The 20,062-nt window shown below is 39.5% G+C and overlaps 1 long non-coding RNA gene across 1 annotated transcript in view; it reads right to left on the bottom strand.

Moving 5' to 3' along the window:
* The window catches only part of LOC125694114 (uncharacterized), a 63,472-nt gene extending 50,004 nt beyond the window's left edge, over nucleotides 1-13,468 (bottom strand). The window contains exons 1-2 of the long non-coding RNA XR_007377396.1: nucleotides 13,404-13,468; nucleotides 13,237-13,322 (exon numbers count right to left, since the gene is read on the bottom strand). This is a non-coding gene — a long non-coding RNA (uncharacterized LOC125694114). The remainder of the gene's footprint in view (nucleotides 1-13,236; nucleotides 13,323-13,403) is intronic.
* Nucleotides 13,469-20,062: the final 6,594 nt, after the last annotated feature.

Genomic DNA, 20,062 nt, shown 5'->3' with positions numbered 1-20,062 from the left:
CAATAATTAATAAGAGAAGTATAATGTTCTTCTTGAGTGTGGACATAAATCAGATGCTGGTGTGCTCCCTGCTGCTTATATGTGGTGTTGCTCATCATTACCATAATTTGTACTGAAAAAAAAACCTACTTCAATTTCAGCACAAACTCAAAGTTGAATAATACCATCACTAACAAAACATTTTCCATTAAGGTAACTGAGCAACCTGGAATTTTGAGAGAACAAAGCCAAATTCACATTACGAGAAACCAAACTTCATTATTTGCTATCTCAACTATTTCTAAATCTTCTTGTATTAAAACTCGTAAAGCAATTTCTCCTTTGTATGTTTACCTTTCTCCAACCACTACCCCACTGGAAAAAGGAACATGGGAGAGGGGGGCTGCAGCCCCTCAAAGCACAAGCCAGCCCACATTACTAGCTGACCCCAACCCCTTGATCTGACACCCCTACAGCATGGGACACAAGCACACACACACACAACTTTGTGCCACTGTGTTGGGCAAATACATATTAAAGATCTTGAGATGACAGAGAATACAGCCCATCACTTTGCAGAACAGTGAGACTTCGTGGAAGGTTTGCCCCTTCCAGCACCACCAGATGCACTTTCCACAGATACCCACAAAGAACACGCAGTCCTTAGCAGGTCTCTGTGCTGCAATCACCTGGGAACAGTCCTTCCCAGATCAGTGCCCCTCTCCAAAAAGCAACCAAGCCTTTTGCTATGGCTCTTCCTGCATGAAATGAATCATTATAAAGCAAAAGAATTCCATCTTAGGAGAAATGCAGTCTGCTGTCAGCTAAGCTGTTTTCTCAGCCACAAGGGTTAAGCCTTTCCAAGCCAGAATGCAACAACAAACAATATGAGGTGGATGGGCACTCCTGCTCTAAATGTAGAAATCAAAACAAAAGGAGAATAAAAAAAAATAGTGCACCATTTCAAGTCATTACCAAAAGAAGGAGCTGGGGGTAAAGTGCTGCCAAGCTCAGTAAGGCAAGACACTGCCTTCATTCTGGGTGCAGGAACAGAGACTGCATATCCACCTCATGCAAACAGAGCACCACATCAAAGGTGCACCTGACTCTGCCATCCATTTTTCCACCTAATGGGAATAACCTGGAGGACCCCAAACACTGCCTAACAGCTTGGATCAAAGGGGATGAAAATGTTCCCTGTACTCCAGCTGAATTGGAGTTTGCTCTACAGGAACATAAAAGAATATTTGTTTTTCCTCATTATGTGAAGCTTTTTCAACAAAATAATTAACTGTAACATAACAGAAACCTCCACTGGATAAGAATTTTTGAAGCATATATTGAAATGTAACTATTCCACTGATTGTGAACTTGAAAGGCTGTGTAGGAATATGAAAGAGATGAGGCTTCAGAACTTTATTTTTTTAATATTTTCAACCCTCTTAAAAGAATAACCATCAAAGCAAATAAAAGTTTAATAAGTTAAAAAAAAAAACATTTTAAATGAAAAACCGTGATTAACTTATTAGGACCCATTAAGTGTATAATTACAAGGATTTTATTACATTAAGATACCAATTTCTTTAAAGCCAGAAATAATACCTGCTGAAACTTTAATTATTTAAATGAGAAGAGAAAGAGCCATGTTATCTTCCCCGACAAAGATTAAAATCAATTTAATTGCTTCTCTGCTGCATTGACATGATTCTTGCTGTGAGTCAAGCAACCAAAAAGGGAAATTAATACTGCAGCTGTTAATCAAGTGATATTTGTGTGCTCCATCTTATTATAGCAGGAGAAAGAATAACTGCTACTTTGGAGAGTTTGTCCACACTATATTTCACAGAAATGTTTTGTGCTTCAAAGAGCACCTTTACTTAATTTGAGTTGGAGGCATCTCCAGGTGATGTGCAGCCTGAGAAAATTGTATGTTGCATTGTTTGATCCCCTCACAAAAAAAAAAAATATATCATTCTGCCAAGAGTAAGGTTTGTTTCAAATTAAATTCACCCTTGGGTATCTGCCTCGCTACTATGAAATTACTAAGTCACACCAAAAAGGGATAAAAATACAGCTGGAGGAGGGGAGTGCCTATGAATCATAATATATTTTCAAGGAAGAAAGCAGGTCAAAAAAATCAACAATTTCAGTAAAATTAAAACATGCCTTGGAAAACATGTAACAGCTGAGCACACAGCACAACCCGTGGCTTCTATCTTCTGATTTAAAAATGTTTATCCTTGCAGTGCCTTTGTTAAACCTCTGCACCAAGTGAATATTCAGCAACATCTACAGTCGACAAATTAATGTATCTGATTGTAAGAAAAATGGTATTGTGAAATATTTATGAGTTCTGAAATACAAACCCGTGTGGTGCCTCATCATCTCTTATCAGCCCTTGTTAACTTTACAGATGATGAGAAGCACCAGAATAACTGAGGTTGTCAAAACTAATAGATCTCAGAGGCTCAGCATCGGCACGGCTCAGTTCCATCTACAGTCCATTTCTGAGAAGTTTTAACTCCTTCACTTCTCTTCATTGAACACAAATCAATGCCATTACCTGGGCTGTTATTTATTGTCACTAGCAGCAGGTGCCCCAAGCACTGTCACAGACATTTTGTGAAGTGGCACTATGCAAAAAAAAGCTGTTAACAAAGTGACAGACAAATGCCAACTAGTTTGATTTAAATAGGATCCAGAAATCTGTCTGGATCTCATTGGATACAAGAAAAGCAAGATATGGGGAAAATTCTCAGAATAGAGGCTTTCTTTGCACAGTATGTATTTGTTAACAAGGCTAGAATTGCTTCTAGTTGTATTCATGCACTTTGTGCACTAGCAAGTGTTACATAACTAGTTACTGGGCTGAATGAGCTTTTTTAAACTGAAAAACTGATTTGAGTTAGGTTTATTTCAAAGAATCCACAAACATGAAGAGTGAAAATCCTCTTTCCATCTAAGTGATTGAGGATTTCAAATTCTGCCTGGTGCTTTAAACCAGGGCACCTGGTCACTTCCCAGCCCCGCTCTGCAGCTATCTGGGTGCTATCAAGAACACCAGAGCTTTTGCAGCTCCGTCAAAAGCAGCCATGGAGGCCAGAACAGGAGCAAAAGCCATAATGACCACACAGAAGGAAATTCTGCCATGGAGATGCCATAGCAGTAACAGCTAGGTTTTTATCCATATACACACACCTGCAGGCTGGGAATGAGGTACTGTGTCCACTCATAACATAGCACGAGCAGGTCTTGGAACAAACTGCAGCATTATCAGAGTAAAGCTGCTCACTCGACTGACATGGCAAACAAATACATCCAATAACAATCACATCCTCTGGGGTGTGCAGAAGAAAAACCAAAGAAGGTTAGAGAAGGAGATTGATAGAATGAGTCCAATTTTATTTCCTGCAAAGCGTGACACAGCAAGCTTCACTTGCTTTGATACCTGTCAGAGAGTCTTTGTCACAAAGAGACAGTCCGTCCATTTTCTAGGGGATAGAGGGGCTGACATTAGTGATTGCTTCTCATAAGAGCCCTAAATGCAATCCTACGTATCTCTAGGAATAAACAGAAGTGATCCATCTTGTTCAACAAGGATAACATTATGTTCTTTTCTTCACATCTTGTCTACTCTATCTCTAGCTGCCTTCAGTGTCAGCAGGGCTACAGAGAAGTAAGAGAGTTCTTGGTGCGTTCCATGACAGTCACATGTGTTTGGCAGCAACTTTTTTCCTATCTGCATGGTTACTTTTTGGTCAGCCTGGTCAGGCTATTACCATTTATAGGAATCAGCATGAAAGGAATTTGTGGCCAACCATTTTGCTAAACTAAAAAATACAAATTGACTAATGAACAAAAAAGAGACAACGTACATATACCAACCAGAAACATGGGAGCTCTGCTCTGAAGGAACAGAGGATGGGAGAAGAGCAGAAGATCATTATGGGGCAGGGAAATTTTGTTGGAAGGGGCAGGACAGGGTAAAAACTTCCCACCTCAAGGGTAACCGTTATAAATGTCACATAACAGTGTTCAAGCATATTGCCTCTTCACCAGCTTGCATAAAACAGACTTGAAACTGTGACAGGCTTGAAACTTTCACAGCACTGCCTTACCAAAAAGCTGCCCATGTGAATCCTAGAGAGCAATGCATTTAGAGTACCCAACTTCCTTCACAAGCTGTAGCACTCACAGCCAAGAGGCAACCAAAACAGAACTGAATGATGCTTCACATGCAAGTCATAGACTTTCTTGCAAAAGGTTAAGCCTCAATGCTTCACATTGCTTAGGTCCAATGCAGACCCAAATGTATTTAAAAAATCTGGAGGAGAGAGGAGAAAAGTGTTTTTGCAGTTTCAAAGGATAGCAAAGCTACAGAAAGAAGTATTCTTTCACAGGAGCCTTCCAAGTGAAAGAGGTTATCGATTTCAAATAACAAGAACAAAGTTGATGCAGACCAATCTATTGAACATAAAAATGTTTTCAACATGTACTTTGATACACTATTGTGGGAGCTTTTCCAATAGTTATCCTTTTTCCCTGAGTACTTCACTTGCTTTTTCAAATGGCAGACATACATAACTTGCTATTATCAACTATAAGACTTACAAACCCTTCCACTCCTCTAAGTAATACAAATTCCCATCGGATTTCTGCATTTTCATCCGTCTCTTTGTAAAGGTGGAGAGAAATGTTATCCAACTGCTCAGAACAGTGCTCAGCTGAACCTTTAATGCTCACAATACTCTATACCCAGGATTGTGCTTCAACCATGAGCTGTGATGTTTGTGGTAGGGAGCAGTGGGGGGAACATAAAGAGAAATAAAACTGATTTGATCTTTATTGTGAGCATAATTTTATGGAAGGAAAACAAGTCAGAAACCAAGGAGAACTATATCTATTTTACTTGAGCCAAGGCTGATTTGGGTAAGGCTTTTTTGTGTTCTTCCCTGCAATGTATTTCTTCTGATATACAAAGTGCTATTAAAGAATACAGTAATGTACTGGTAAGAGAGGGTCTACTCTGTGATGACATGTGCTACAGCTTGCCATTCTGGTGTGCTAGAATGGAGTTGGTATCTCTATAATTCTGCCCTAAAACACTGAGGAGCATGTCAGATAGTTACTTTTTCTCTTAACATTGCAGTCAGAATAAAAAGAGTGATGAGGCATATTTTATAACTAATATTTTGGCCTCAGCAGTCTTTTCTTTTCTGTTCAAAACAGGTTCCTGGTCCTGTACAGCCTGCTAGGAAGCAAAGAGACATAAGAAGTTCATCTGCTGTTCAGTATCCAAAGTTTTCTTCAGTCATTCATTCTCCCTTCTTTCCATACTGACAACTTGCATCTAGGCTGGCAGAAGAAAGAAGGAGAGAGGAAGGGAAAGTTGTTCCCATATCTTCCATCATCAGTAGTTTTTATATTCAGACAATTTGGAAACACAAATAGCAGCGTAACATGCATCACTCAATGAACAGTTATCATCGGGAACAGAAAAAGAAAACAGAAAAAATATGAAGATTAGTGGCACACCTTAGAGATCTGGGAAATCCCATACCTTAGATGTCCAACAGGATTCTTCACTAATGGTTCTACAAGGATGCTTGCAATGATTAATTCATGCTTATTTCTGTATCACTGACATTTACAGCAAATTAACCTCTCTGCCTCAATTTTAAATTCTGCATATAACAGATTGTAGCTACCTATAAACGATGGGCTAGGAAATAGTTAATATTCTTAAATGGACCTAAGGCTTGAAAATACAGTGATATCAGCTAAAAGGAAGGAAAAAAAATTAAGAGTGCCCATGCACGTATGAAAAGAATGCATCCTGGTTTGTATGTGATGCAGTTTGCACAAGAAAAAGAAAAAAGAGACCTTTAAGGATAGATAGCAATTGTGGAAAAAGTATACAGCATGTTCAGAAACCTACAAATGCTATGGATTTATGAAAAGAATGACTATAAATACTATTATTCTAAGTTCTGACAACACTTAGATATAGCTTTGCAAACAGGTTCCACCTGGAAGGTTAAAAGTGGATTTACAGCACATTTACTGCTTTGTAGTATCTACCCACATGCATGCTTTTATTGTGCAGTAAATACAAAGCAGCTTATATCACACTTACTGTCCAGATCATGTAAATTGAACTATATCTGAATCTTAGAATATTACCATTAAAAGCACACACATCTGAGGTAATAACAATAGCAAGTCCCATACTATAGCAGCAAACAGACCTAAAATGAAATTCAATACGACATAATGTAAGCCAATGAAAGATGATGTACAAAGGGTCTTACTACAGGTCTACACATTGAACAGTCATTTAAATCCTATTATTTCTGGTTACACTGCACTATTTGGGCACATTTCTAGATAGCTATAAAGAAACATTATGCCTAGTAATGCTTATTCTCCATGCATAGCAGATGGTTTCACCATAGTGAAAATGTGTGTTTCAAAGTCAGACCCAATGCAGGTAATGATGAAAACAGCATCATCCAGTTCCAAAGAAATACAGCCCAGAGAAGGGAAATGGAAAGAGGAAGGGAAAGAGATGCAGTACAAGTAGAAAATATAGTACTGCTTTTCTGGAACTTTTGCAACAAGCAGTGGAGCCAGAAAAGAGTTGTTGAGGCTTGCTTTACCTGTGTGACATAGGAGCAAGAAGATGCACAAAATATGGCCAAGATATGGGGGTCCAAACAGCTATCAGCTACTCTAAAAACCTGTGATATCACACAGGGGAACTGCCAGTCCTAAAAGAAAGCTCAACAAAAACATGGAAAGAAATTCCACACCATAATTCAGTGAAGAAAAAAACCCTCTCTGAACACCTAGGGTAGCCCAACAAGTTCGGGCTTCTCCAGGTGGCACCACAGAAACATTTTTTTCTCAGAGTACACGGGGTAAAATTGTTTCTAAAAGATTTCTCCACAGGAAAACAATCTGCCAGCTTTTCATGTTAGAAAATAGAAGGTAAATGCATATGCCTGAGAAAAATTAGCCCACCCTTGTTTTAGTCCACCTTCCTGCAAACAAGATGTTTACACACCCCTTTATCGTAAAAGTCTTTAGGTAGAGAAACGGCCTTGCCAAGCCTCCTGTGTGTTTAGGTTCTTTAAGACAAGCTCAGGTCAGGACAAACAGGCATGCCATTTTATTTTTTATAACCAGTGTTCAAAAGGAATTAAAAGTGTGTGAGAGTTTTTTTTAACAGGCCCAGATGATGGGTCAACCAGGGCATCCCTGCACAGCCACTGATTGCAAAGGTTCAGCACTGCTGGCTATATCACAGAGCTGACAAGAGATCAGTAGAGGTTTTGGCGCTAGCAAAAGTGCCAAATTTTCATAAAATTTGGTTGATTACACTCACACAAGTTCTGTTGGAGACATTTAAGGTTTCCACATTCCCTGTTGGGATGTATCTGAGCCAAATATTCAAGATTCCCCAGGATCAAGTCTGTGCTCTGCCAAATGGGACAGGTCCCACAGCTTGTTTCCATCACTACAGCTATAAGAGCTACTCCAAAAGTAATGCCTCCCATTTTATTAAGTTGGCCCACGACATCAGAGGTGGATGTTGGTGATACAGCAGTAGAGGTTGAAGCTTCCCACCAATATTCCATTACATTTTGCTGCTGTGTGACAGATGGCAGCTGAGGGGCAGTCTGACAAAATAGCATCTGGCATGGAAGTGTGAATGAAGCAAAGTGTCATTGAATTACTCCATGCAGGAAAAAAATGACACCCACTGACATTCATTGCTACTTGCTGAATGTTTACAGAGACAACACAGTGGATGTGAGTGCACAGAGGCAGCAAGTGATGCATTTCAGCACTGGTGATAGTGGGCCATTTCCACTGGTGCAGATTTTTACAAGTGCAGCATGCAGGCTCTTGTTAATTACTGAGGGATATGCATAGCCAGTTGTAGTGACTATGTTGAAAAATGGTCTTATGTAGCTGAGAATTTGCTCTATCAAGTACTGTTATCATTTCCAAGAAAACAAACTGGAAGCATTAATTTTGGAGCAATCCACGTACATAACAGCTCATGCAAACTGAAATGCAAGGGGACAATATTTTGAGATAGTACAATACTATCTACTTTTGTCCCTTTGGTGGCATCCTATGGACATCACCTGTACTAAAGACAAAACAGCACTGCTTTTCATAGGCCTTTGACATGTAAGATGCAAGTATCAACTCCACCTCCTTTATTTTGAGCCAAGGCAATGAGTCCTGGATTAAAAGCACTTCCTCTTAGAGTTACCACAGTGCAGCAGTAAATGAGCCCAAAAATTTTGGGTAGCAACTTATGGCAGGAAGGGCAAAAGGTGGTGAACCGTCTGATCTCTAATCTGCACTCTGTGCCCAAAAGCATCATGATCCACAGAACCAGTGGCTTTCCCTCAAGCATGGCTGTTGCTGAAGCCAGCCACCACAACGCAGCGCAAGTATGTACATGGGTACTTCACTGCAGGCTCACCTCAGCCAAGCAGAACATGGACATTTTTACTCTGGTAACTAAACACACTGTATCCACTCACAAGAATACAGCTGCCAGACTTCCCTTTACAGCCACACAAAAATGAAATGAAGAAGAAATAAAAAATAACAATAGAAACTCACAAACAACAAAGTATCTTTTCAAGTCTGATCTAGTTCCCAGTAAAATAGAAGTCACTACACTAAAAAAAAAAAAAAAAACAAAAAAAAAAAAAACACAAAAACCACACACAACTTTGGATGAATAATAGCAGAATAAAAACCTTGGAACTGCAGACATTCTGGTCACATTTGCACAAACCCAAAAATCTCACTGGTATCCTCCAAGGCAGAATTCGTTCTTTCTCCATCAAATGCTTAGTTAAAATTCAGAAGCTATCAATAAGGCTTCCAGAGAAGATATAATTTTCTGTATATGTCAGGAGTTTCCTCAATCATTTGTGTACTACACTGGAGTTTTCTCCACCCACTACCCAGAGACCAAGCTCTCGTTACACTGAAGAGAAGCAAAGCTGAAAGTGTCCAGAACATGGAGTAGGCTGTTTCTATTATATTAGTGACTTTCACTCATTTAGCATTTATAAAGCTGTCTATGAACAAACATGCATGCAATATATATAGCCAGAATAGATTCACACATAGGGTAGTCAAATAAAGTGAATTTGATATTCCTGATTAGTGGCTACTGAAATTCTTTGATAACACTACAGAAAGGTTTGGAAATGGCCATGGAAAATATTTGTTCCTATACAAAAAAAAAAAAAAAAAAAAAAAAAAGAAAAACACACAACCTTAATGTTGCACAAGAAAATCTCATTGAAGTCTTATCACACTTTGCCCTTGCTGAATAATCTTGGCTTCAGCAGCTGCTACATGAAATGCAACTGTCACTACAGTGAATAAATAAGTAAGTAGTGCTATAATACAGCTGCCCCCAATAACAGCATTAGTATAAAGCCTTTAGTGGCAACCACCAGCCAAACCAGAAATGCATTCTGACTTTATAAAGATGTGCTTTCATGTCATGAAACATCTCAGTTCACATATTGTATGTACCAGAGCTTATCACTGGTTTTTCTCCTTCTTCAGAGAACACAGAAAAGAGCAAGTACCTTGCCCGCTGCTGATTCTGCTTTCCACCCCACAAGACACTTCTAACACAAAACATGAACCATTCAGATGCACTGCACCCCAGCAGATTTCTCCAGCACAGTAGAAAGTGTTCCTCTCACATCACCCCCTAGCCAGCACCACCACAAATCTTCTTTCACCTTTACATGTGCTGTAGCACAAACATGGGCACTGGGACAACACAGGTGAGTAAAGAGACAAGGCATAAAAATAAACAGTATTGTAACACACTTTTGGGCAGCAGGAATGAAAACAGTTGCAGGCAAACCGTTTTTATTATGGTTTTAAGTTGACTAGTTTGTACTTATTCTAGTTTAAGTATTTCTTTATTTCTTCTGCGGAGTGTCATTTAAATACAATTATAATTTTTCAAGCCAAGTTGTCTCTTTGGTAGACAAGCTCTTTTCATAGAAATGAAAAATGAGTCTTTTTGTAAGGTGACCCTCAGTGAGCTTGCCCAGATAGAGATTAAAACATTAAAAAGGATCTGCACTGCATTCTAGAGAAAAATAACATACATATAAAACAACGATGATCAGACAAGCAAGAACCAGGTGGGAGGTCTTGCTATCTACCCATTCAGCACTTCTGAACACAAATCAATTTAGTCACCTGCAACCTTGGCCATAAGCTCCCTGCAGGAATTACAGCCCATGCATACACAAGCCCCAAAGAGTTTTGTTCACAAAGCTTAATCATATGACACAAAATATCATCAGTTTCATTATATATGCTAGCTCAAGTTATGAGATAATATCATATTTCTGGAAAGGTAAAGGAACTGGGTAGCATTTTGAATTCACTGGCAAGGTGACAAATAATTTTAAATGTTTAATTCAGCAGTTATTCTTGCTGTTATTCAAGATAGTCTCATAAAGAATGAAAACCTAAGGCAGTTACAATGGAAAGTTTACAGAAGTTGAGTATTAAAGAAACTAGTAGGACAATAGTATCAAATATGAAATTCAGATGAACCCAAAAGGGCTTCTTCCTGTCTCTACTGTAAGGATGTTGACAATAAATTCTTATTTATTTATTTTTGTCCTGACTTGCAGGTCAGCACATTCAGGTTTTGGAAGACCAGTGGGAATAACAAGCAGCAGAGAGAAGTGCCAGAATGGCAGAAAGCCCTGCTGCCAGCCTGAATGGCTCTTGAAGTAGTTGCCTACTAGTAGTTGTCAAGTTAAACATACCAAATGACTTTCTTTGTGAAGATATAACTCTTCAATATTCTTAGTAGTTCGAAGTCATCACTATATCTAGAATATGGAAATAACTGTGTTGTCTGAAAATAGCACTGTTCCTCTTTCTTTTTTCCACCCCTCTTTCCTTTGCAGCTCTTGTAGGTTTCTTAAAGAAAAAGAAATCTCATCTTAGAGTGGTATATGTCAACATACAACTTTCACAAGTGAACATCTACACCGTCTGTCACAAGCACAGAGAGTAACACTGGGCCCAAACTCACCATTCCCTTGAAGGTAATTATAGATATGAAAAAAGAAAATCAAAGAGCTCTGCAATTCCTCTGTGGCACACTGAGCTTGTAAAACTAAACCTATTTTATTTCATCCTATTCAAATCCCTATAGTTCCAGTGAAATTTAATTACACCTTCACTTTGCATAATTAAACAGCCATTGCATAGCATTCTAAAGCATATAAAATGACTGACGAGCATAGCTGAAAAACTTCTAGAAGTAGTAGGTGGATGAGGAGGCTACAGGTATGTCTAGACAAAGCTAACTTGCACAAAAGAAGAACCATTCCTGTTTGCCCAGCAAGATTAAGTAGATATCCACATACACCATGTTTTATGCAGTTCATCTATTACTGATATTTTACCTACCCAATTCATGGAAGCTTAACTAATTGCATCACGTAGAATAGATATGTCTGAAGTCCTGCCAGTTATCACGTGGGACTTGCTATCTCAGTCACAAAGAATCTCCTGAAAGGTTTGCCATTTAGTGAAGTGGTAGCAGTGGTACCATCAGCTAAATCCTTAGCGTCACCTCATTCCAGCACATGGACTGAGAACCAACATTTTTCCACACACACAATGAACATGGTCAGATTATACGAAGCTCTCTATTTCATTTTCTATGCCATGAAGGATAATACAAATCAAATACACCATGTTTTGGTAGGTTTCGTCTTCCTTGCTTTTTCTATGTCACGTCCATCGTAGTGGTATCCAAGTCAGCCTTCATTAATGCATTCCTCTGAGGAGAGGTGCTAATGAGCTGTGATATCTCTGAGAGTAATCCATGAAAAGCTTTGTCCGAATTTTTTCCTTACTAAAAATCTAATATATTGTAAGCAGCTAGAACACCATTCCAATAGATTGTTTGAAGGAGTATCTCTCTTTGTTTTCTCTCTCATTCCCTTTTCAGAGAGATTTCCTTTGCTGATATAACTATTTCTGAAACTAAAGAATACATCTTCCAAAATCCTTTCTTTAAGCAGCAAAGTAGGTGATAGGGACCTTTTCAGTCACTGCATTGAACACTGAATGTAATTAACAATGGCCTGCTTTGAGGATGTATTTTATGTTTCATGTACTTGGTGAAGAGTAACATGTTTTTTTACCTTTTTTCTCAATTATTCTACAGGAACTTTTGTGCACAAGGAACACTGCCATTTTATATGTAAAGTTACTCAGATAAAATGACCAAGGGTAACATAAGTCAATTTAATTATAGCAAACCATTATGTTTTTGGTTTTTTTTAATTCACTCTATTTTTTTTTAATCAAATCACAGCAGGTCATAACTGAAGAAAGTATTCCTATGCACAATATGTAACTGTGAATGTTCTAGCAAGAAATAAGGGAAAATATTAGCTATGACTTCCGAAAAATAACTCATGCTGAAACATGTGGTGAAACAGGTATTTTACATTATTTCACATTTGTGTACTAAACTGCACTTCACATACAGAAAGACTAAAAGGAAAAAAATACAGATAAGGTGATACATGCAAAATTCTGTACAAAAATATAAAGCATAAAGAACACAGATATATGGTATATATGAAACCTCTCAGGTAATCAAACAAAAATCAGAGCAGCTTTCTCCAGTCATAAGATTGACAGCTTTTCCATATCTTTTAGAAAGGTTGGAGTATTCCTTTTTCTTGACAGACTACTACCACACACCCTATGAAATATTTTTTCCTTAACTTCTTTGGTTGCTTTCCTAAAACACTCCTTAGCAAAGCTTAGTCACTGGAGGCTGCACAAAGCACACAGACCTGATCACAGCATTTTAGTGATTTAACATCTGTAGATACACACATGCTGCTGACAGATGCACATAAGGAAACTAAAGATTACAGTGTATATGTGAGTGGAATAGCTACGCAGGAACAAAATTGACTGAGGAGGTGCAACCTTAGAAGCCCATCAGATTGCAGGATCTAAAAAGTAAGGTAGCTTTTGTTCTTGAGCGACTTAAGGCAAATGGGAAAGGAAAAGGTTTTGGGCATGATAGGATGGAACCTAAAACCACATTAAAAAAAAAAAAAAAAAAAAACCCACAAAACCATAAATCAGACCATCAGATTTAAACCACACCATAGTATTGAGGGTCACTTGTACACTTACCCTAAGCCAGGCCTCATTTTGGAAGATACCACATGCCAGCATAGAACAAAGCAGAAATTCCTAGAAAGCCACCATCCAACAGACAACTGAAATACAGAAACATAAACCTGAATTAGAAAAAAAACATTGTGACTTCCTTCTTATCAGAAGACCCAGTGCAAACTCACAGCACTACAGACATCTCAAGCCTTCCCAGACCCACTCAGTAGAGCCATTCCTAAATAGTTCCCAGCACCTATACCAGCAGGTGGGCTGTGACCCATGCCCTGAGGACACAGCTGCACCAGTTTAGCAGGTCTTTACCTCAACCTGCCTCTTACCAGGCCTGGTGGGAGGCTGCAGATTCCAGCAGAGTTCATAAGTTAGTGCAAATCTATCTTTCACGTCTATTTCATCTCCACCAGTTCTCACTAGATGAGCTGAGGCACGAGCATATTCTTCTTCTATGTATACACAAGCAACCAGAGATGGTAATGTCTTAAGCTGCTGCTGGAAAACTTGCTGCCGCCATGGAGTCAAAAGTGCCATATACATGGAAACATAGCATATGTTGAAGCAGCTTGGCCCCAGGTTTTCCCACATTCATGTTTTACATTATGTCCTCTGCTAGTGTGATACACCACCAGGCACAGAGATGCGGAGGCCAGTCATGTTTGGCAAATGATGTACTGCTGGGCATTCTCTGCTTTGCCTGTACTATAGGCAATACTGTCATCTACAGAGGTACTGGTCATGTGCATTCCTTTTACTGGAGCACAAAGCCCACTTGTGCAGATGAAAAAAGAAAATGGGAGGAAAAGCAGTTACCTGACCTAACATTTTCAGACTAACTCTCGGAAACAAAGAATTCAACGTAAAATGTCATAACTAGAAGAGCAGCAATAAGCACAAAGGATTTTAAAAACAGTCCTCTCTTACAAAACCACATTGATTTTCAATATAGCCATTTGCACATTTGTTTCTGTGGACTCCAGGCTGACTTTCATCACTGATTTACAGACAAGATAACTCTATATAATACTATTAGTGTTATTATTTTGTAAATGTTAAAAAAAAAATTAGGCTTTTTTTTCCTGCTTCTAGCAGTGAAAAAATAATATGAAAGCAGAAAAAGAAGAGAAGAATGACATTTGATTTGCTTTTCTTTCTAAGTAGAATTGCTTGGGAAGCTGAAAGAAAACATAACCTTACCAGATAAGGAGGCATTTGTTTAGAAACAGCAACACAGATCATATTGGCTTTTCACCAGAAATGCTTCAAACAGACACAGCACAGGAAATTAAGAACGGTCAGTTCTGGGAAAGTTTTTTATTATCTGCATTCTAGGTGAGTGGGTACTTTTTCTTCTCTTTCTCAGCACCTTTGCCCTACAAAAACATCTACCTACTGGAAGGCTGCTATGCAAGAGCAAGAGGTCATGTGAAGAAATTAAATACAGCCAGCTGATGTAGGTCACCGTGATGACAAGATTTTCTGATTCTGTAGAGCCTTAATTTGGCTAACAAGCAGGATACCACAGAAGGAGCAATCAATAAAAACATACTAATAAATACAGGGCAGGACAATTAAGAACACCTACTTGGTCATGCTGGACACTTCAGACTCGCACCTGAAAATAAAAAAAGGAGAAAACCTTACAAAAAACACTATGGCTATTTTTCATCCACACAAAGTACCTATGGGATCTGATTTCACTTTCCAAATAGATGTAACTACAGCTGCTTCACTCATGAACTGTCTCCTAACACCACTGATGAATAGCCCTACATTTATCACGCAGGGACGCTGATCAGAAAGGAATCTGTCTTCTGCTCCAAATTTCAGTAGAAATGCCTGAAACCATGAAACACCAAAGACAACCGTGGATTCAGCTGGGAATCATGACACTGTCATTATGACTCCTAAGGAGTTTTCAGACCCTGTCGAAACAAAAAGCGGGAGCGTGTGCAGAATGATTAACAGCAAGCACCAAAGGAGCTGAGTCCTCTTACGTGGCCCTGACTCTGGCACAGGCCCATGCACGTACTTGGCTCGTTTCTGCGTGGTCAGCTCTAGGGCCAGGAACCTGGTACGTTCCTAAAGCTTACATTTCATCCAGTAGTATCACTATTTAATATAAAATATTTAGTGTCAATGTTTAACAGGGATAAATGAGATGACCCACATAATTACAGACTTCTCAGTCTGACATCAATCCAGGGAAAAATAATGAAGCTGCTAGTACAGGATGAGGCTTAAAAAAAGTGATGAAAAGTGGTTAATGTCAAGCAACACAGTTTCATGGAAAAGAAAAAAAGATCTTTTCAGGCAGTTGTTACCTTTCTTAAGGAAAAACAAGTTTCACTGAGAAAGGCAATATCCTTAGCCTTACACAGGGTACTTGATAGTTCTAGTAAAGGAGTTTGAATGATACAGAGTCAACATTGGCAGTTTTAAATAAAAACAGAAACAAACTTTCCACACAGTGCACAAGGCTCCAGCTAGCTAATTTAAGGAGAGGGACGGAAGAGAAATCCTACAGGAGATGCACAGAGAATGAAGGGGAGTGTCACAGGTTCTAGAAGTGCCCCACTGATGATCTTGCTGTTCCCAGTTCCCAGGCTGTTCCCACATTTTGTCTCACCATTTTCGACAAGTAACCTTAAGTGTCCCTTTTCAGGACAGTATTGCAGCATATGCTTATTAAGTATATTCTGCCCTTAATTTGTAACTAAATATATGGTATCTCACACTGATTTCTGGGTTTGGGGATGACAGAATCAAGCATGTGCTTAAATCAAAGTCAGAGTCCTTCAATTCTTGGCTGAGCAAAAACTGTCAAGAAAGGGAAGGGGAGCATATTTTTGTTATATGACCATATGCCCAAAGAGAGTAGGACTGAACCCAAAAATCATCAAATATGGTCCCGTATGCTGCCTGAGGGTAGCTTTCAAGTGGTGTCATCTTAGCCCAGATTCGAAGCAGTAGCTCTGAGCAGACAGGAACACGTAACCTTAACTTCTCCAAGAGCAGTCGCTCTGTGTCCTTCTGTCACAGAGGAAAGCGGGTTAGCTCCGGTTCAGACAGCCTGGCAATGTCCCATCCCTGACTGTGCAAAGTGAGCAATTCTTCAAGGCTTGTTTTGAAGACGTTTTTTTTAATGGTTAAATAACTACTTGTTTTTACATTGTTATCCACCATCATGGTGAACAGCCAGTGATAACTGAAAAAATTGGATGTGTTCAGTAGGGAGGTGAACCTGGAGAGTGATTTATAAACACTCCACAGAAAAAGCATCCTCCAGAAAGCCAGCTTTAATACCTTCCAAATACATAGTTTAGGTGCACTGGTACTTCCTGAAGAACTATTGTGACTGTCTTAATTAAGGAAAAACTTAAGCTACTGCATCCAAGTAAACAATGTTCAGTTCTGCTGAACAAAAATGGTAAAAGAATTATTCTCAGAAATTTGGAGATAGGGCAGTTTTACAAACTATTTACTTTCTCTCATGATTAATCGTGATTCTTGTGTGAGACCACAGTTTTGGTCTCTTCTGTACCAAAAATCACTGAGCTAGAAGATGTAAGGCTGGAATTATCCAGTCATCAATCCATGCTGGAGCTTCAGCTTAGGAGACACCTGATGAAAATTTTATTGTTTTTAGATGCTGAAGCCTGGTATCACCATGTTCTCCTCTCTCCCTTCCCCTTCAAGGCACACCAGTAGGTCTCCTCTGTTTCAGAAGAAACTTTTTATCACAACAGCTGAAACGTTAGCAAAAATATCTAATTATGGAGGAGGAAACTACAGATTGCTCTAGGTTTTAGTGTTTGTAAGCAGAGAGCAATGCCTTGTGTTCTAATAAAAACAATGAAAGAATAATACCCTGCATTTTGCATAAGGCAATTTTAAACAAATGAGCTGAAAATGTTTATAAACAGAAAAGGTAAAATCCACAAGAGCATGAGCGGAATTGTCCAGTAAGGCAAACACACCATTGAAAAAACACCTCTGATAGGCATGGACAATGTGTCTTGGAGTCCCCCACCATGATAACTGCTTCATTCAGTGGGGAACAGGCCTGGGGACCCTCATAATGAAATCCAGCTTCACAAAAAACAAAACCAACACAATCAGTATTAGCAATACAAAGACTACACGGGAACACCAGGCAAAAACAAAGCTAAGGGTTTGGATATTATATAAAAGTATAACCATTAATTTTTAGTATAATTGAAATAGTTTCTAGAAGGATTTATATATGCCTTCATGGAATCTTCCCAGTCCCAGCAGGTTGTTGAAAGACAAGGATTACACCAGCCTAATTTCACTAAGTCACTTTTATCTGTAGCAGAGGCAGTGCAGGCTAATTCCAAGACCAGGAGGAGATACACACGCACACCATCTGAGTAGATTTGAATATTGAAGAAGCTAGCGCAGAGCTCCACCAACCTGCAGCAGTGTGGCTATGTGAGCACAGATCACCTGCTCTCAGGAGCACTCTGACAAGTATACATGAACTGCAATTGCCCCTTTGAACTCTAGTGCAGTGTAAGAAGTTATCCGAGGTGGTTTGCCCAGCCAGCACACTCTGGTGCTGCTGGTGACCTTGCTGGGAACTGCGTCCTGCGCACACAGGGCCCTGGGGAGAGACCTTTGTCCCCTCACCTTCTGACCTGAACATCTCATGTCCCACCTCCTGGGGCACAGCAGAGAAACCTGGCCAGATGTTTCAATTTCCTCGTGTTCACAATTCTGATTGCATTAGACGAGACAGGATTTCTCCACTGGCACTACCCAGGGGTAATGTGAAATGAGTTATGAACATTATCCACTCTGCAGTGTACATATCTGATGCTGAGAAAGCCTTAATAAGGTCAAGTGGAATTTCATGCTTGAAGAATCTCATATGCTTGGACATGACCCAGCTTTGGAAAATGAGTTGGTTGTATTTCTGTACAAATGCTTTGGAGATGCTGTTTCTGGTAAAATACGGCTGCCTGCTGAGGCAGCCTGGCATCGCCTGTCCAGACAGGAACTCGGTCATTTCAGCTGGAGGCTGTTTGCTGCATTAAAGGGCTCCTATTCTTTTTAAAAGAGTGACTTTAGCAGTGTTTATTTCTGTTTATTGAAATAGATAACCTGAATTACATAGGAAAGAAAAAAGCCTAGCTTCTGTGTTACTGGTAACCATGACTCAGCTTTTCACACGATCTCAGCATTTCAGATACTCAACAGAGAACACAGGACATACATCCATTTCTAAAACAAACACTGAAGGTTTTGCTAAAATCCTGTAAATCGTCCAATGAGTAACAGAATCACAGATACCTTGCTCCCATGCACACCTGCTCCCACAGTGAGTGCCTGCCACAGCTCTGGCACCTGGTATGGTTTAGCACAGGGCTGCCCTCACTCACGTACAGAGACATACAAGGACTCGATGACTCTGAAACCTCCAACCTCAGCCAAAACAGACTGACACTGACTGAACCCAAGAGGTCCAGGACTTTCAAGGATGGGGCAGAGGGAGCACAGGTGGACAGAGAGTCCTCACACAATGTCTAATTTCATTGAGAAATCAGGCTAAAAATCATTAGGTAATTAAGATGATCATTTTTGCAGTCAAAACACAATATGTTTGTATTGACTACATGATCAATAATAATATTCAGCATAGCTGTGGTGCTTTTCACATGCAGCATGCACTGGTTTATTTAATCACTGACCAAGAAGTGCTGAGAGTAAAATTCTGATGCCTGCAGGGTTTTTGCATAACTACAAAGGAGACTTGCCTCACAAAAACAGTTGGGAGGAGTTGACAGTGCGCAATTATCACTAAATAATAGGTAATTGACTTAAGATAAATTATTTTCATTTCCTTTTAACCATAATAGCTCACCCAGTATACACTCCCTAGCTGTGTGCTAAAGATTTGATCCAAGCCAGCTCAACTAGCTAAACTTATTATTAACTTTGCTTTGTGTAAATTTGTGGGTTTAATAACAGAGGAGTTTGGGGGACAGACTGTCCAGCAAGCCCTGTACTGCTGACAGGCCAGCTGCCACAGGCTGCAAAGCAAGTACAAGAAACCCTTTGTAAGCTTATATGGAATAGTAGTTTCAGAGAGAAAGCCCTAATTAGTTAGAAGATGGCTTGTACCCTGAAGCACAGGAGACATTCTAAGACATTCTAAGGTAATTAAATATAAAGAAAATTAGCATGTAGTTCATGAACCACACAAGCAGGACGAAACAGTGCCTGGTAGCACTGAAGCAAACTGTTCTGGTCACACAAAAATTAATACTTCTCTTATTAGTGTGATCTTTTTCTCAACCACAGTTTAAGGCTGCAAGAATAGAAGTAAGGACGAGAATTCAAGAGCGCTCACCCTAGACACCAAGATTCACCAGCAACAAATGTGGCCTGGGGTGGGAGCAGACACAACTGCTACTCAGCCCTGAGCAGGTGTCTGCGGGTGGATATGGGGCTGGTCACTGCTCCTGCCTCTGCCAAAACCCCTGGCAAACACTCCTGTGTGCCAGATGGTCTCCACTTTGCAGAAGGTAAAAAGGACTCCAGACAGCAGCTAAAGTTACTCAGGAATAAAAAAAAGAACACATTATGAATAACAGCACCATCTAGGAAACATGCTGAGCAGTTTGGATGGGTGCAGGAAGGGGCAAGGAAAGCTGTAGTGAAACAGTTGAAATGTGAATTTCCAGTAGTGTCCTGCACATAAGTTCGGATAAAGAGACTTAGAATGAAATAAATACATGCAGAAGCTTGACAAGCAAGTTAAAAGGCAGTGCTGAAAGGATGAGAGAGAAGTAAAATGATCTCAACA

The sequence above is a fragment of the Lagopus muta genome, chromosome 5, assembly GCF_023343835.1.
Source record: "Lagopus muta isolate bLagMut1 chromosome 5, bLagMut1 primary, whole genome shotgun sequence".
Classification (NCBI taxonomy): Eukaryota; Metazoa; Chordata; class Aves; order Galliformes; family Phasianidae; genus Lagopus; species Lagopus muta.
Note: the sequence above shows the minus strand (reverse complement) of the source record. Positions and strands in the feature narration are given on the sequence as shown.